This window comes from Electrona antarctica (assembly GCF_951216825.1).
Source record: "Electrona antarctica genome assembly, chromosome: 1".
Classification (NCBI taxonomy): domain Eukaryota; kingdom Metazoa; phylum Chordata; class Actinopteri; order Myctophiformes; family Myctophidae; genus Electrona; species Electrona antarctica.
The window spans coordinates 59,396,578-59,402,577 of NC_136806.1; positions in this window are offsets into that span (position 1 = coordinate 59,396,578).

Below are 6,000 nucleotides of genomic sequence, written 5' to 3' on the forward strand. Positions count from 1 at the left end.
CAAGCACAGAAGAGCAAGGTAAGGTTGTTTTTTTGTAGACTGTTTTAAGGATGTTAATGGACGGAACGGTACTATAACCGTGCATTTTGATTTGGTCTTTTTCCTTTGGCTTGGGGTTCAAAAGATTTAGTCAACATTTTCTTCTTGCAGCTCGTATAGGTTATCCCCATGGCGAGTTATCGCAGCTATTTGTATAGGATATGTTGTAGCCTAATGTTTGCAACGGACCTCTAAACAAATACGATATATTATTGCTAGACTGTTCGCACAAACACTGGTCGAACTGCTCCCACTCCATTCTCTAAAAACAAAGGGTGCGCAACACCAACGTGATATTTTGGCAAGGGACACTCGTTGGATGATTCTCAACTCTTGTTTAAGCCGTGAACGGTGCACTTCTGTCTGTTGGATGACATTTCAAATAATATTCATTCACGGGATGACTTGTCGAATAGCCTGTGTGTGGTTGGGATTACGTGGCACGACGACCGTCGTACAGTGTGCATTTATGGAGGGAAGTGGATTTTGTGCTAAATATTGACTGCGCGCCTTTATTGCCCTTTCCCCGGCGCTTATTTTGAGTCATGTTGGAAGCCTGCGATATTGTGTTAAGTTCACTCTGCGTTCGGAAATGCGCACCGGGAGCACACTCGCCTATTAGTTTGCATTGCACAGTGCGCTATTTCCGAACGCGCCCATAGTCTCATAGCAGCAAATTAAGCTTTTGTGCAAGGCTGCAAGCTATTTGCAACCATTCTATAGGCTAATTAGTTTAAAGTGCGCCCAGCCGGGTCGGGTCTGATGAGAGACAGCCTAGGCAGGTAGGCTACGAATGATTTAAGTGACAAGTAGGATTCGACGTGTCATGCTGCACGTGCAGTCGCGCACGACATGTTATGCTTGCCAGAACCAGATAACGAATATGGTAGGGCATTTGGGGAAGCAACCTGCTTTTACGCAACTGTAGAATCATGGAAAAAAATACCGCGCAGCCAGCTTGAAAGCTGTCAAAATGACTGAAGAGGCTGAATAAACTGCATACGTTTTTGAGTGGTGCAACCTGTAACCCTAGAACCAGCAATGTCCGTCCGTATGTCTGTCCGTATGTTTAGGGTACCAACAGGGGGCGCTGTTCTTTTAAGGCCTAATGCTTGCATCTTATCTTTGCAGTTGTCTTATAGCTATTGCCAGTGCCGTCTCCAGGCACAAATCAGCAGGGGGGCATACTTTTTTCAAAAGGGGGCACACCATTTTTCAACCCCCCCCCCCTATGTATAACAAATAGTCGCCTATTAACAAAGTGCTTGAAAAAGGCTACAAGTAGGCTACAATTATGCAGCAGCACCAACAACAAACAAAGAAATACAAATATGTTGAGCATTATAATGTCTTCTGCATGCATATATTACCTTGTATTTCTATTAACCATTCAATTAATTTGAACATGTATATATATTTACAATAATCATGAAGAACTTATAGATTTAACATTTGTAAAACATTAAAATATTGGTACAGTACAGTACAGTAGGGTAGGGTACTACTGGCCAATCTGGACTGGAGGGGCACAAAATCCAATCTGGGGGGGCAATGCCCCCCTGTAGAGACAGCACTGGCTATTGCAGACCAAATGTTGTTTTTGTCAGGTGAAACCTGACCTAACAGCGCTCATGAAATGTAAGCGACCACAGCGCCACTTTGCGCGACCTCGTTTTTAAATGTTTCAAATAAATGTACATTAACTGCCATTAAAAAGAAATAATTAAACACAGCACAGAGTAGGAAATTGCTCCTATTGATGCTTGTTTTATAGGAGGTTTTGTGATGCATGGTCTATCAGATTCATCTTTTATCTATACCCTCTGTGGCATTTTCAATCAAGTAAATGGCTGTCTATCTTGAATTGAAGGGAGTTGAGCCGTGAGCAAGGGACAGGTCTCATGTTATGATGAGACCCTTGCAAATGTTATGATGAATTGAACATGGTGGACCCTATGTAAACAAGTGTAATGCCTCATGGTGTCGTCCACAGTTAACAGTCTTGTATTGAGTTGTGCTTGAAATGTACTGTAATTCTCCAAAACTGTTAATAAATACCTCAATCAATCAACCCTGCATGGGCATAGGCCTATATACGACATGACACCCTGCCTTAAATTTCACTGAAAAGTGAAATAGCCTACTGTTGTCACTCTGTAAGAGGTCCTCAGCTCACACCAAGACCAAAGAGGAAATTCCTGTGATGCCGTCAAATTGCTTTGCCCTTGGCCCTGATTGTTTGAAAGGCTTCCTTTCAATGTCCTATACGGCAGGCTATGTTGACTTCTCTTTCTAACGCAACCATACAGGAAAGTGACTACTGAGGGAGGCCAATCATAGCAGTAGTCTATAGATGTTAACAAAACGTTAAAAGATGGCAGGACAATGTCTACCCTTTGCATTTCGGGAGTTCCCTTTAGGTTAGTCGGCCTACATGAGTGAGTAGTAGCTATATAGTGATGTGTGATTCATTGCCTGTTGCAGCAATCAGAGATTGACTGCATACTAGCGGTCAGCCTCCATGTATGGCGCATTGTGAATGTGTGCCACATTAAACGGATTAGGAGGAGCATGTTTCACTGTTACTGCTTCTGCCATTTTTGAATGGCCTTTGGACATGTTTCATGGCTCTGCATCTTTTTTTTTCGACCTCCCCCTGGCCGTGTTTCTCTCAGTTTAACAATATAAATTATATTCAATTCATCATGGCAATGCTTTTCTTATTTGTAGACTATACTAGGATCTTGCCGTGTTTAATCCATTGAGACCTGGAACGCATCCATGTCACGTTAGCGTTTAACCACATTAACCATTAACCCATTTTGGGGCGGGAACCCCTTTTGGTGTTTTAAACATTGTTATAATTTAGCTATTGAAAAATAGCAGATCTACAAGTTCATAGCGCGCCACTCGGTGGCGCGCTATGAACTTGTAGGTCTGCTATTTTTGAAAAATCGTTAAAATGTGCCTCAAATCTTTCCGAAAATTGTCATGATTTAGAAAACTTTTTTTTTAAATTTCGACGTCAGGCCTGAATGGGTTAAATGCGTAATCCTATTGATGCACAACATCCTAAGCAAGGGTGGCTCAGATTCCTTTCATCCTTTTCCCTATTTGCGTCTGATGGTGCTTAAAAGCGTGTATTTTTGCTTTAGTTATACTAGGTATATTTATATTCTTTTTTTTCATTCAAGACATCTGAATTAAAGAAGCACTATGTAACTTTGCTCTTCTACCCTGTTGAGCCGTTTTTTGAGTGGTGCAACCACTCCAAGGAACGGCTATGTCCTAACCTATGTGACTGTGTCCCGATGTTTAGAGTACCAGTAGGGGCAAAAGTGGCACTGTTGTGCCGGAAACGGAGAGAGAGAGATAGTGTTGCACTGTTGCCTGCTAATTACAGAGAGAGGGAGAGAGAGAGAGGCAGGGGGAGAGGGGAGTTGCACCACTCAGTTCACACGGGTGTGATTATTTTTTTGTGGTGGTGGAAGGGCGAGTGACGGGGCCGATGGCCAATCAGCTGCTGTGATCGGATTTCCGAACGACACCAACGCCGCCGTCGGCAGAGACTCCAGACCTGAATCGCCAGAACATATTTTCTTAATGGGCGTGGCTAGCGATTCAGGGCTGGAGCCAGGCTAGGCGGCAGTGGCTCAGGAGGTAGAACGGCAGCTTGGGAAACGGGAGTTTCCCAGTTCAAACCTGGGCTCCCCCAGAGTTTGTGTGGAAGTAGACGTTTCTTTTTCAGGGAGAAAAAAAAAGTCTGGGTCAGAGTCCACTTCAATTGCTGATCTGCTGATTTCTGATCGTCTGCACCTTTGTTAAATTGACACACACACGCACACATGTACACACACACACACACTCCTCTCTCGCTGTCGCTCTAAGTAATTAGTCTCATGTCACGCAGCTGCGCATAGTTTCTCCCGGCGGATCCTGCCGGGAGCTGCCTATGCCATAAAAATCATAGGTGAGTTCCAGGCTAGTGTGGAAGTGTCCTTGACCAAGACATCTAGCCCCAAATTGCTCCTGATGAGGAGGTTGGTACCTTGCCACGCTGGGCAAGACCTAAGCTAGAGATTGTTATTGTTTTTGGGGCGGAAGTACCGCTCAAGGAAATGACGTCGACACTTTACAAATCCGTTTACGTTCTCCGTGAATGAAACGAGTGTTGTGATTGGTCGAAAATATATCCTATCGACACTTCCGCCCGATACACTCTCTGACCAGGCTTTTCTCTTGGCAGCTGGGACCGAGGCTAGTGCCTTGCATGGTTTCCTACGCTGTCAGTCTGGGAATGTGAAGTACATTGTAAAGTGCTTTGGAGAAAAGCGCTTTATATAAATGTAGTCCAATTGCCATTTAACCTGCTTGATCGTGGGATAAATTGAATCTTGACCACCTTGGGTCAAAATTCATGTCGGATCCTGTGTCTAGGTGAGACATGACCTTTACAACCACCCCAACTGTATACATTATAGGGCCTATAACATACTCTACCATAGAGATTGGACACAATTTAATTGTATTCATGAAGAGAAAAAAAAGTTACATGGGGGGACTTTAACGTCCTGCCCTTTAAAGTCAACCTTTAACCCATTCAGGCCTGACGTCGAAATTTAAAAAAAAAAGTTTTCTAAATCAACGATTTTTCAAAAATAGCAGACCTACAAGTTCATAGCGCGCCACTCGGTGGCGCGCTATGAGCTTGTAGATCTGCTATTTTTCAATAGCTAAATTATAACAATGTTTAAAACACCAAAAGGGGTTCCCGCCCCAAAATGGGTTAATGGTTAATGTGGTTAAACGCTAACGTGACATGGATGCGTTCCAGGTCTCAATGGATTAAGTGCAGGAGAGCTTTACGAATGAGTAATCGACTGTTTGGTAAGGTTAGATATTTAATGGGCCATCTTTACCTGGGTTGATTTCACATGATCCCTTTTAATAATTAGCTCCATCCTATTTGGGCACACATAGTATTGAATAATAAGATCACACACGTTTATTCTCTGTTCTCAGAGAGGTAAATTATTCATGAGATGCAAGTGCGGCTTACCCCCATGGGGTCACGGGGTCAAACTGCTGTGATTTAATTACAGTTGACACTGTCCTATGACCTTATATGTAACCTCTCCATCCTCCAGCGGAGCAGATCATGTCTTCAGCGATGTGTTGTTCCATAATCACCGTTTTTGTTTCATCATCTCTACTGTGCACTGTTGGAAGATGGTAGGGGGGATACATGCTGTACATGTAAAATCATAAAAATTATACTCGGGCTTGACTATGAGCCCCAGGAATAGAACGGTAAACAACACTGTTATTATCCCATTTTGGGCGGGAACCCCTTTTGGTGTTTTAAACATTATGTTATAATTTAGCTATTGAAAAATAGCAGATCTACAAGCTCATAGCGCGCCACCGAGTGGCGCGCTACGAGCTTGTAGGTCTGCTATTTTTGAAAAATCGTGAAAATATTTATTTCAGAAAAGGATTTAGAATATATCTTTTTTTAAATTTTGAAGTCAGTCCTAAATGGGTTATTTTAGCGAACACAGAACATAGGCGTAATATCATGTAATCACACTCACCGTGTCCAACAAATGTCCCACCAGTTACGACGCTTAGGTGCTGCTAGAATAATGATAAAATAACATCTCGGTTGCTCCATCAAGTGGCTGGCTGCTCTTGTCTTGAGACCCAGATGGGCCGACGCTACTACAACTTTGAGCGTCATCCCAAGGTCTCTGGCCATGAGACGGCAGTGTTCAGTCAAGCTGTGGGTCCCATCACCTACCACCAGCACCTCTCCATCATCTTCCCCCTGAGCTGAGAGCTATGGGAAGTGGAATGAATGGGGAAAGAATAGAAATGGAAAAGCAATTTGCTAACTCCATAAATTCCTGTGCCCTGGGTACCTATATTCCCCGACTGTGGTGACTGCGAGCTATTATTTAG